This window comes from Sorex fumeus, unplaced genomic scaffold, assembly GCF_029834395.1.
Source record: "Sorex fumeus unplaced genomic scaffold, SorFum_2.1 ptg000021l, whole genome shotgun sequence".
Classification (NCBI taxonomy): Eukaryota; Metazoa; Chordata; class Mammalia; order Eulipotyphla; family Soricidae; genus Sorex; species Sorex fumeus.
The window spans coordinates 15,078,793-15,092,754 of NW_026606078.1; the positions used below are offsets into that span (position 1 = coordinate 15,078,793).

General features: G+C 38.5%; 1 pseudogene; it reads right to left on the reverse strand.

Moving 5' to 3' along the window:
- Positions 1-284: 284 nt before the first annotated feature.
- LOC130022981 (uncharacterized) lies at positions 285-383 on the reverse strand (annotated as a pseudogene).
- Positions 384-13,962: the final 13,579 nt, after the last annotated feature.

Consider the following 13,962-nt stretch of genomic DNA (forward strand, 5'->3'; position numbering starts at 1 on the left):
CCAGCTTTGTGGAGGTGTTCTTTTCTTTCTTGAAGAATTGTTTTCCAGCCTTTGACTTTGAGCCCATGGTTGCTTTGATTGTTCAGAAGTGTTTCTTCAGGCTATTGAATGTTGGCTTCAGTTTTCTAATTCATCTTCCCATTCTGTGCCTCTGAATTGGCACATTTAGTCCAGTGACATTGAGGAGATTGTTGTGATGGGGATTTGTGCTATCTTTATGTAGAATTTTTGTACTTGTGTGGATTGTCTTAGCTTAAAGTCGCCCCGTTAATTCTTCTTGCAACAAAAATATGGATCACTTTACAAGTTTGCATGTCATCTCTGTGCAAGGACCATGCTAATCTCTGTATCATTTCAATTTTAGTATATATGTTATCAAACATTTTATGAGTTAATTTTTCCATATTTTTCTCTTCTTATTACTTTGAGTGTTGTCCTTACTCACTCCTGTGGCAGACAGTGATTCCAAATCAAGGAATGTGTCTCAAAGCAGCTTCAATAGATAGATTTAGAACTTTAATGTCCTAGAAAGAAAAATATGGTTTTTACCATATTATCTTTTACCATACCCAAGGCATCAGTTTTACAAAATAATTCTTTTGGAAGATGGTATATGAGTCTTCTTTAATGCCCTTCCCTGAAACCTTCATTAAGACCATTAAACTAGAGCCTTTTGCTGTTCTCACCTCAGTCCCGTGTACATCACCAGGAAAAGGTGGATGGTGTTCTCTGCAATTTGACCACCTTGAATGTAAGTAGGATTTTTCTCCTGAAGGAAGAGGTGAGGAGAATATTGATGATTTCATTCCACCTTATTACAAGTACAACTTGAATGGAAGGTGAGACTCATGAGGCTCCTGTAAAGGACAGAAAAAGGGGTCTCAGTGAAGTTTAATGGCTAACACACATTAACAACCCAGATGACTCCAAGTAGCCTGTGTGTATCTTTGTGTATAGTGAGTTTCATATCTACTGAGAGTGATTCTCAGTCATGACACACAGGCAAAACAGCCCTGTATTTAAAAATCTAGTTCTCTAAGCAGAGTGGGGTCTCTGAAGTGATTGAACAAGTGTATAGTAATTTATTACTAAGCACATAAGTACTTTTCGATCTAAAATTAATTCCAAATATGTCTAAAACGACAGTCCCCTGACCCCGCACCTGTCTTTCCTCACCAGGGCCCCTTGGACGGGGATGGGTGAATTTCCCTCACTGCCCTGAGTAGAGCCCCGGCAGCTGAGGACCTCTGCAACCAGCCATAGGTACGCTTAAGACCACGCTGCCCAAGCTTGAAGGAGACTCATGCATGAAGGAAGTGGAAGCAGAACCTGTGTAAACACACAAAAAATAAAAGGCTGGCGGTCAGGCCGTTTCACCACTCCACAGAGGTCGATGGCGATGGTCAGGAGATGGAAGGAAACGGGGGTCAGGCTGGTTGGTCGTGGAGCAGCAGGTTATTACATGGAAGAGATGTATGTCATAGAGGCCTCAGGAATTCTAAAGCAGGTGCGGGCACTGAGATCCAGGAAGATTCCCTTATATAGATCATAGAACCTCTAAGTAATAAGTAACCTTATTACTTTGAGTGTTGTCCTTACTCACTCCTATGGCAGACAGTGATTCCAAATCAAGGAATGTATTTCAAAGCAGCTTCAATAGATAGATTTAGAACTTTAATGTCCTAGAAAGAAAAATATGGTTTTTACCATATTATCTTTTACCATACCCAAGGCATCAGTTTGTCATTAAAAGGGGCATTACAGTGATGTCATCAAAAGGAGTTACAGAAAGGACATTGAGGCAGCAAACCATATATTGATTCTTTACATCCACATTGTTTTCTTACATCAGCAGGCCAGTAGTAATACTGGCCTCAGGGAAGAAGATACAAAGCCAAACTGAAACCTTCCACAAGCACTTTCACAAGCTGCAACCACCTTGATTTGCATCCCAAAGATCAGCCTGGCTGGAGCTGGGAATCTACACCCCAATGATCAGTCCTGGCTAGCACCTGATATCTGCAGATCTAAGACCAGCTAGGTTTCTGAAAGAAAAGGAAAACTGTCTCAGTATACTGAAATCATTTACTGAAGGTAGTTTGAAGGGGAGAAAGCAGTTTCATCCAAGCTAGTCAGGACACACAGGAAAACAGCTTATAGGAGATCTTTCTCCTCTCCTTGTCCAACCAACATATAAGCATATATAATATTAATCATTTTGTATGGACACAGTAAGAAATACTTTGAGCTTGTAGAATTGCTCTCCTAGGGCCATCTCGATCTCAGACTGCAGTGCTCAGGCAAGATATCTTTCCTATTCCTAGCAGCAGGGCCCTAGTGTTGTCGTTACTTTTGGATCATGACATCATATGCCTATGATCAACCTCTTAACTTATAGTTAAGAATCGTGGCACCTTGGCCTGGCCCATCGTGATGCCAGGTTAGCACATAACTTACTGGCTTGTCCTGGTTCCATCCAGTCCCACGTTTGAACCCTGCCCTTGGGGTGCTAGGAAGTGAGGGCAACTGAGGCTTAAGTTGAGAAGGCAGAAGCCCAGGAGTGAATAATATTCAAAGCCAATCAATTCCTAAGTTACAAAGCATATTAATTAATTGTCTTCCTGTATCTATACAAAAGGACATTGCATTAAGGTAAACTGCTCAAAAGACATAAGAAGAGGAGGAAGGCAATAACTTACAGTATAGCTTCAGTGTCTAAGAAGGATGAGACCTTACAAATGGGTTGGGGCAGAGAGCATAGAAGTGGTTACAGACAGACAAAGTAATGGAAGTGACTCGGGAGCACTGTGATGGGTGCAATTGGATAAACCTAAGCCCCGTGTACTTCAACAGAACCCAGGTGTGTTGGACAGGGGGATGTGATCTCCAAGTCTGCTCAGATCAAGACTGGACCCCCGCCATCCAGATCCCCCATCTTCTAGTAGCTAAGTGTTACAACCACGAACAGCCCCTGGAGCCATGTAACCATGAACAGCCCCTGGAGCCAAGATCCAGAGACTGGATATTGTTGATAAGATAACAACTCTTATTGTCCAGCTCTCACTCTCAGAGAACCTGGTAGGCTTCTTCGAGTATCTTGCCCACATGGCAGAGTCTGTGCTTCTGGTCACTGTTTCTTTTGAAGTACAGAAGCTACTTAATTTAAGATAGTCCCCTTTGTTTATCTCTGTTTCCAGTTGCTTTGCAAGTGGAGTGTTATCTTTGAAGATATCTTTAACTTCAATGTCCTGGAGGGATTTGCCGACCTTGTCTTCAATGTACCTGATGGATTCTGGTCTGATTTTGAGGTCTTTGACCCATTTTTATCTGACTTTTGTGCATGGTGTTAGGTAGAGGTCTGAGCCATTTTTTTTTTTTACATGTAGCTGTCCAGTTTTTTTTGCACCGTTTGTTAAAGAGGACTCTCTTGCTCCACTTCACATTTCTTGCTACCTTATCAAAGATTAGATGATTATATATTTGTGGTTGTGTGTCAGTATATTCAATCCATTTCCAATGGTTTGCGGCTCTACCTTTGTTCCAGTACCATGCTGTTCTCATTATTATCACTTCATAGTAGAGTTTGAGGTTGGGGAAGGTGATGCATCCATCGTTTTTTCCCCAAGAATTGCTTTAGCTCTTAGTGGCTGTTTGTTGTTCCATTCGAATTTCAGGAGTGTTTGATCAAGTTCTTTGAAGAATGTCATGGGTATCTTTATAGGGATCACATTGAATTTGTACAATGCTTTGGGGAGCATTGCCATTTTGACAATGTTAATTCTCCCATTCCATAAGCAGGAGATATGTTTCCATTTCCTCGTGTCCTTTGTTATTTCCTGTTGTGTAGGTCCTTTACCTCCTTAGTTAAGCAGATTCCAAGGTTCTTGATTTTTCTGAGGCACGATTGTGAATGGAATTGCTTTTTCATTTCACTTTCTTCTCTCTCATAAGTTGCATATAAAAAAGCCATACACTTTTGGGTATTGGTTTTATAACCTCAATTTTACTATGAAAGTCTATTGTATCTAGAAGCTTTTTTGGTAGAGGTTCTAGTATTCTTTAAATAGAGTATGATATCTGCTGTGAATAGTGAGAGCTTATTGCTACCTTTTATACATAAAAACCCTTAATATCTTTTTCTTACCTTATTTCTATTGCAAGTACTTCCAGTACCATCTTGAACAGAAGTGCCAAAATGAACTTTTACGTAGCACTTTCTGCGTGTAAATTTCTATGCTAAGAACAGTGGAATATACAGTGATATCTTAGTAATTTACAAGTAAATTATGAAGACAGATACTATAAAAAATTTCTTTGTATAAATTTCCAAAATGTGTAGCTTTTATTAAATATATTAAGAATAAATCGTATATCTTGATTATACCCTGAAGATTATTTCCTTGTTAGGAGTTACCCTTCTAAAATGCAATAAAGAGACACATTTTAAAAATATTGATTATTTGCTCATTAATTCAATGAATCTTTGTTAGTCTGGTGGTGCAATGCCTCCAGGAAGTCAACCTGTACCCTCAGGTGAGTGCATCAACACTGTGATGGTGTCTTCATGCTTCCTGATAACCTCAAATTGCCACTGTGCCTCTGGCTGGATCCCAACACCTCAGGACTAAGTTTCCCGAAAAATTAAACTCCCTAAAGATATGTGGGAGCCATGTTCACAAACCACCCCTGGCTCAGCTATACAAGCTAATGGATTGGTCTTGTTTCAGAGACCCATAAACAAGTCTTGAAAGAGATCAAAAGCCACAGTTAACCTTGGACCTGCAAAAGGATGAACACACTAGGGTAAATCGAGGGAGGCAGGTTAGTTGGGTGTCCACCCAACCAGAACCCAGTGCAGCCACTTGCTCCCACAATCGAAAATCGTCTGGTTTCCAACTTCTCAGGATGGTTCTCACTGAAATATAACAGCTGAAAATTCGGATATGCAGGTTTTGTGACTGAAATCTCCAGGCATTCTCTGGGTCACAATGGGCATCCCATCCCCACTGCCCTGTACTTATGGAAGCCTCAGCAGTCATTTCCATACCTTAAAGCTACTCCAGCCTTAGCTTCCTGTAAAAAAATACTAAAATCCTTGAACAAACATGATGACCTCTTAGTACATGTACGAGACCCATGATGCACAAAATAAATAGGAGACAGAAAGAATCAAAGATCCTGCCATAGAGACAGGCTGGTGATGGGGGTAGGGTGTTGGGGGATGGCTTTAGGGAACCAGGAACATTGGTGGTGGGAAATGTACACTAGTGGAGGGATGGATGTTGGATCGTTGTATGACTGGAAGCAAATTATGAATAGATTTGTAATGGTCTATCTCACAGATATTCAAAAAAACATTAAAAATATATATCCTTAATTTGTAACTCAGACTACTGATAGAACTTTAAAACCCAGCATAACTATTTTTGTGTTCTCTGTAGGAAAATAATGTTACTCACCAGTGTGCCAATAGCTTATAGAATGCTAAACCCAAAGATACATCAATGACTGTCTTTGGCATGAATATTGTAATTGCAGCTATGCTATGTTTTAGAATCAGTTCATGAACAAGAAATCAAGAGGAGCAAGTGGCAAAGAGCATCAGTGTTGAATAGATACATAATGTTTGAGGAGCTTGCAAGGGAGACGGAAAGATTTGGCATGAGAAGAGGGAAGAAACAGAAGAGTGAAGTACTAATAAGTATCATGAGAAAAATGCAAGGGAGGACATTTCCTGGCAAGTGCCACACTTTGTTGAGATTTTGGTGAGGATAAGTATTAGAAAGTACCTTTCCCATTTAGTGGTAAAAAGGTAACTTTGATGGGTGCATTTAAAAATTACTTTAAAAATTAGAATCACCAAGAGATACACAGTTACAAAGTTGCTCATAATTGAGTTTCAGTCATGTAATTTCTAGCACCCTTCCAGTATAATGGGGGCATTTTTGAAGGAATATCCCTGGTGGGAAGACTAGGGCATCTGAATCTTAACACATTTCACCAAATATATGATCTCTTCTCACATGATATACCCTTTCTCCCCTGCTTCTTTGATTTATCTTTTCATGCAATATTTCCTTGTGAACCTCACCTCAAGTGAGGGTCCCTATTTAAGACAAGTACATGTTTCTGGGGTATTACATATTTTTTGGTTGCTGGGAGAGTCTCTAAAGCAATGCTCAGGAGGTGTGGGGGCCCCACAGGCAATTCTCAGAAAACGTAGCCATGGTGCTTGGGGTCCTCCTATGTTATACAGCCTTTGATACTCTGGCAATCAGGTGGTGCTGGGAGTCAAATTGAGTGCCTGTGAGACAAGTTCCATAAGCACTACATTATCTCCTATGGCCCTGGGTATTAGATTGATGTCAGCATTCAAGGTCCTCCCTTTTGTCAGAAAGCAGAAACTTGTGCAGGAGAAAGTGGAAGAGACCTTAGGGTTTAGCTAGGTTGACTGAGTAGATGGTGGTAGCATTAAGATTAGAACATAAAGTAAAAATAAAACCAGAGAAAGATCTTACAATAGTAAAGAGGGCTTTAGACGTTACTGGGCCTGCTCGAGCATATCGAAGATCAACGGGAGGGCCTTTACCTTTACCAATCTCCAAAAAAGTTTCAAAATATAATTATTGACAAAAAATCATACAGAAGTCCAAATTTTTATTGTTCATGGGATAACTATATTAAAAAGAGAAAAGAACCACAATAAACATACAAGTAAAATGAAGGTACATTTCTTTGGAGTCTTTCAATTATGTATTTATATTAGTATATATACAAGCATAATCTTTAAAAAATAAATTTCAGTTACTATAACATTTTATTGAGTTTTTTATAATTGTAATGTTTTACTGCTAAGATGATATTGTTGTGAACATTTATATCTATTTGTCTACTTTTCTGATTGTTTACTTAAGATCTGATATAAAAAGCTACCTTACTAGGGCTGGAACGATAGCACAGCTGGTAGGATGTTTACCTTGCAATTGGCCGACCTGGGTTCAATTCCCAGCATCCCATATGTTCGCCTGAGCATTACAAGGGGTAATTCCTGAGTGCAGAGCCAGGAGTAACCCCTGTGCATCGCCAGATGTGAACCAAAAAGAAAGAAAAGAGCTTACTTACTTATGACTGGGTATGTAGCTCAGGGCTAAAGCACTTGGCTTGCAAGTATGAAATTTTGGGTTCTATTCCTCACACTATAGAAACAAAACCAAAATATCTCACTGTGGTTGAAAATATATCTCAGTAGTAAAATATTTGCCTCACATTTGTGAGGTTATGGGTTTGATCCCTGAATTTCCATATACGCACACAAAAGCTAATTTACTTAAAGAATATTAAACTGCTTAAAGCTAAGTATATATTGCCATACTATTATACAGATTTAATTCTCAATAAAATAACTTGAAAAGGTCTATTTTTATCATCTTTGCTAGGAAAAGATGTTACCTGATTTTTAAATGTTTGTAATTTGGGACACATTTTAATTTGTCATTTTAATTTGTGCTCTTTGTCTACTACTGAGCTTGAAAATTGCTCCTGTGTTTACAAGTTATTTACACTTCTTTGAATATAGATTATATGATCATAATTTATGCTTATTTTTATATACAAGTTTAATAGCTAAATACTGATTTATTTCACAGCACTAATTTCTTAAAAACATTCATCTTTTGCCTATCATATTAATTGACATTAGTTGTATGTTTTTATTGTTTTTTGATCACTTAATTTACTTTTTATCTTTTCTTTCAGATTGTAAGTTTTTAACAGAAATGAGCATATGTTTTTCTTTATCTTCTACAGTTTTAAACTGAGAACAACTGTTTGTTTTGTACAAATAAGATACCTGTGCCTTTACTATTTCTTCTCATTTTATTTACATTATAAGACATCTCGATTCATCTACAATTTGTCCTAGTAAGTGTGGTCATATTGAAAGAAACCACCAATTTTTTCAATCATAGCACTGTAGCACTCTCCTCCCACGGTTCATCCATTTGCTCGAGCGGGAACCAGTAACATCTTACAACAAATTGTGAGACTTGTTGTCACTGGCTTTGGCCTATCGAATACGTCATGGGTATCTTGCCAGGCTCTTGCTATGTGGACGAGATACACTGGGTAGCTTGCCGGGCAGAGGAATTGGAATCAGGGTTGGCCTCCTGCAAGGCAAATGCCCTACCCGCTGTGCTGTAAACGTTATCTAAAATATACTAGTAATACCAAATGTTGTTTCTTTAACAGTGCAATATAAACGATTATTTCGTAATTTTCTTGATGTGTTAATGAAATAGCTAAGCTCTTGAATATCATGGGAGTATTTTTCTAACACAAGAGTCTGACGAAGGTGAAACTGTTATAACCGTCTTGTAGGATTCCATCGCTCTAGCCTGATTCATTCTACTCTGCTCTCTATCCAATCCGGTCTTCTTCTTGGGATTCTGACCTCCTGATTGGCTAGCCTCTACCTTTCAACTGCCTACTTTATGACATCATTCTCCCACCAAACCAACCACCAACTGGTAGAATCTTGGGGGTCCCATGTAGTTGTTTGTAAACAAATGTGAATCATCATGGCAAGTGACGAGTGACCAATGACCAATCACCAGTGAGCAGTCGTCTGTACTGGACACTTGTGGTCTTTATCCGCTTCAGTATTCAGACGTACTCTCCTACCGTCTCCTTTTCTCGTCTACCTTTCATCGGTATTTCCTCTTCTCTGACCATGTCAGGTAAGGTATAATACTTTTCAAAGCTTTTCATTAGATTTATCATCACTAAACTTAAAAGAAGTCTAGTAAAACCAGCACGTAGTAATGAAAGAAAGTGTTCAAGTAGAATTTTATAAGTCTCATTTTAGCTTGACTTTGATATTTCCTGTGTGATTTTAGACATAGGCTTTCTTTGTCTCACATACAAACTGTTTTTCCTCATTGATTACTTTATATTTTAGACGTATTTACGAGCTCAAATACAAACATATATATATATACATATATATATATGCTGATTCTCTGTGTTTCTTTTTCCTTTTAATCGTGTATTTTATAAAATATCCATTGACAAAAGTAAATCAGATACAGTATTTTTACAGAAACAAAAAATGTAGATGCTGTGGAAACCTGTTAATATATACCCGCATGGTTTCTCTCTAATGGTCTCTCCTCTTGTATTTATACTTCAGTATTTTAAATATAGTTGTATTACACAGTAATAATCATTGATCTTTGAGTTTTCTATTTAAACCAGGTAATAAGAAAATTTGGGGCATGGGGAAGGTGTGGAGTGCTGAGCGACAGGGAGGCAAGCCGTCTGAGGTAAGAAAGTTTGGGATCACTTTCATCAAACATTGACCAATCGAAACCAAGACTATATGAGGGAGAATAAAATAGGTAAGAAAGAAAGAAAGAATATGAATGGCAATTATCAAGGAAGGGGAAACCATCTGGATTGAATGTTGAGAAAACCAAGGATTTAAAATCAAAAAAGAAAGAATATATGTTAAATATGCTGAGGTAAATACACTGAGAACAAGTCAAAGCAATTTACTACAATAAATGCCAGGACTAGAAAGTATACAATTCCTTGAGTAGGGTACCAGTAGGAAAACCAGTATATCAGAAAGCCATCCTTGGTGACATTTTTCCTTATTAACTTTTAGAACACAGTACTTGGTACATGACAATTTGGAATATGAACATGCTTCAGAAATGATGCATCCCATTAATAGCTAATAGTGGCTATCTAGGTGGGTGGAAGAAATAGAATCTTCAATGTTTTTTATGACGTTCTATTTTTTAAGTACATGTACGCGTTGCCTGTTGAAATTTAAAAAAATGGTATCTTCTAACTTGATTCAGGAGATTTGATTCATTTGTGTGGTAAGTAGGTTCCAGGTTAAAGCTGCTTGTCATCTTTACAAATATTATTTCATGTGATTTTTTCTTCCTAACATGAGAGTATTTTGATAATAGTCAATTTCCGTTTTTAGATCCTAAGAGGAAATAGGAAAATCAAGTCACACATGTCGAATTACACATTTTTGTCATATTTCTTAATTTTGATTGTTCCTACATTAAGAATATTTAATGGAATTTTGGTGCTCATTTATAAACATTGAGAAGAACGTTTTCCAGGTTAATAAAGATAATTCAACACTAGGTTTTGAAAGTAATTTTCAATATTTTGTGATCATTTTATATGGTCTTTTCTATTTGTGTGATAAACTGAAATCATATGCTAAGTTTAACACGTGTTGTTTGCAGTTTAATATTCAGAGGTATTGATGAGAATAATTTTTTGTAATTACGAAGTTTCTCTATTTTACTCATTTGAAACATTTCTTACCTATGAAATACAATCAAGTTTATTCCTATTTTCTTTTTTTTATGTAGTTACTGGTAAATCTTTTCTGTTTAATGGACTGGTAAAGTGTGCTCTCAAAAATCACCTTCTATTCCATTTCTTGGCTAGCAGTTTTTTCTAAAACAGAATACACTATTCATATTGTATAAGTAAAAGGCCCTCCCGTAGATCATCGATTTGCTCGAGCGGGCCCAGTAACGTCTCCATTGGAGACTTTGTTGTTACTGTGTCTGGCATATCGAATACTCTCGGTAGCTTGCCGGGCTCTCCGACAGGGGCGGAGGAATCGATGTGGAACAATTTTTTAATAAACTTATTGGACTGTTTTATTTGGTTTTGTTTGAGACCCCATCCACAGTTATTAAGGGTTTACACTTGGGTCTGCTCTCCATAACTTACGTACTATACAGCTTGCTACATAGCCCAGATTTCACTGATATCTATATACTTCTTTTTCAGTTCTGTGATACATATTTTTCATGACGTTTTCTTTATACTTCCTCCTATGAAAACACATGAAGTGGAAAAATTATATTTGTGTATGCATTATTATTCTTAGATTTATTTATAAACAACTTAAGACACAGAATTTAAATAAATTTTTCCTTTCAAAAACATTTCTTGGGAAAAACTCAAGTAGTCATTTTTGAAGTGGATCAAAAATCAGGGTAAGTTTCAATGCATCAACAAGATTAAGTCGTAAGTGAACCATACTAGCACATATTCATTACACAAGTCAAATGGAAACCTGATGATTACAATGGTAATAGTTGTAAAGACCCCAAATGCCTATATTAATGTAAGGTATATTCCTAACCATTTCTTCATTGTAGTGATCATGCAGAGTCCTGGAAAAAATCCACATGCTTAGGTTCCATAACTTGGAAATTCATAAGGGACAGAGAGAGAATACTGGAGGAGATAAGGCACTTGCCTTCTACACAGCCAATCTGGTTGGACCTCTGTCACTTCATACACTCTTCTGAATGTTACAAGGGGTCACTCAGAGTGCAGAGCCAGAAAGAGCCCAAGAACACTGTAAGTTATTAGTCCAAACTATACTTCTTAACATGACCAATAAAAATTATTGGAAAACCTGAAGTCTCTTTGTCATTTCTGGCCCTCAGGTTTCTTCTTGTCCAAAGAATGTTACCCATTCTCTTAGACTTCCTAGTTTGGAAAAGCTTCCCTTATAGGAAATAACATATGAATCAATAGGAGAGCAAGCTACAGGCATTGCTAGGGTAAGGAAAAACTATCTGTAACCAAGAAATCCAGGTACAGAGAAGATCACCTGGTGGCTCTACAGTTCTGTGTTCATTTGGGAGCACGATACCAAATACACAAAGTGCCAAAAGATTCCAGACTTTGAATCACCCCAAATTGTTTGAATTTTGGAAACTCAATTGACTGTTGGTACTAGAAGCATCTTAATGGCTTAAATTTTAAGTTCATATTGTTCCTCTCAGCGTTGAAGGAGATTATTAGTCTCACAGATTTTTTTCATCACCCTCTTGTTCCTTACAGAAAATTTTCAAAATCCATCTGTATTGGGAACTGCACATACTCTGCAGCATTCCCTTCCCGTGGTGAATGATGCAGCTTCCCTAACAGGAAGTGTCTGCAACTACTCCAGAGTATCTACTCCAGCTGGTAGTTCTGCTTGGCTCCTGGCCTCAACTTCTGGCACCTCTTTCCAACCACTGATGTGTAGTCCCTATCTTTACCAACATTTCAGCACAACAATGCTATCTGGAGTGTTTACAGAGTCATATATCCACCTCAGCTTCTTCCTGTACTAGTGTTTTGGAATGGGATAATTCAGAAAGTACTGAAGAGAAGTCTTCTATGGGAGACTTTTCTGTGACTGTCCTTGACCAAGTCACCGCTGTCTCTTCCATGTCTATGGCAGCTTGCTATGAGAGAACCCTAGATACCAACAACACGGTGTCTGTGTACCCATCACTTTCTGCCAGTCTTGTTGAGAGAACACCGTCTCGGTATCCATATCAGAGTCAAAGTCTGTCACTTCCCTACCAGGACCGAAGCCAGGTGTATTACAATCATCAAGGAGGTCTGGGAACTCGCCTTTCTGGCCTGCAGTCCTATGACTCCATTTCATACACAGGACAAAATGGCTCTGCTCCCCAAGCTTACAGGAACTCACCTAGAGAAATGGTTATTGTGCTGAAGGAGGTCCTGCCCCCAAATAACCAACCTCCAGCCACCTCCTCTGGAATCCACTTCTCTGTGTCTGCTCAACCCATCACAGAATCGAGTTATCAAGGTGAGTTAACCTGAGAGAAGGGAAAGAAAACTCAAAAATTGGGGTTAAAGAAGAGGAAAACTTTCCATAGACAGGTGGTATTTAAATACACTGAAATTTTTAAGTTTATGAAATGAAGTTAACTAAACTCAGTTCATGTTTACTCCCCTCACATATTTTATAGCATATTATTTTCACACTCAGCATAAGAGCTCCTAATGCACATTGGAAGGTATGATAGTATAATGGACAACTAGTTTTCTTATAATGAACTTCAGGAGCACACAAAAGAATGCCACATTTTTTCCCAAGTTATTTCATTTATTTTTTAATTTTTATTAGTTAAACATCATGAGGGACACTTGTAGACTTACAAATTATTGTGCTTGCATTTCATTTATACAATGATGGAGAACCTATCCCTCCACCAGTGCCCATTCTCCACCACCACGGTTACTAGTATTCCTGCCACCACCCATACCCTCCATCCCACTCAGCTTCTGTGGCAGAGAATGCCACATTTTTCACTGTTCTAGTTCAGCAGTCCTCCAGAATTACCACACTAAAAGTAAAATACATGTCTTAAACTAGTATTTTGTTAGTTTCGTAAGAAGTTTCAGAACTCTTATTGTAATGGTACCACGTTAACTTTTCCTTCCATTAATGAGCAGCAAGGTTCTGAATACACTTGTGGTTTAGAGATTCTGTCTCAAATCATGAAACCTAGAATCTGTACTTCAGCACAAATATCATGCTGAAGTAGTGCTTCATTCATACTATTATTCTATGATATTCATTCATTCATCATCCTGTTAATCGTCGATTGCCTCGAGCAGGCCCCAGTAACGTCTCTTTATTCCTAGCCCTGAGATTATATTCAAGGCTTTTTAGGAGAATGAGACCCATCATTGTTACTGGTATTTGGCATATTTGGTGCGCCACGGGGATTTTGCCAGACTCTGCCCTGTGGGCAGACTATATTCGATAGCCTGCAAGTTTGTCCAGAGTAGGAATGAGATAATGAGATATCATAAAAAGATGTTTTGATAAGATGTCGCGCGGCCGCGAATCCGGCCCCGCGGTTCCGGGAGCTGCATTTTGTAGTCTCTGAGTCTTGGCCGCTGATGGGATTACACGGCGCCAGGGGGCCAGGTGGTGGGTGTGACCCCCGCCTACTGGAATTTGGAGGATCTGGGTGGAGGATGCTCGACTCCAATTCGAGTAGGCTTGGAGATCTCGGCCCCGGAACCTGCGTGGCTTTGTCCCTCTGCCAGTACCTTCATGTGTGCGGAAAGTGGTCTCAGCATTCTATGATATTAACGTCCTTT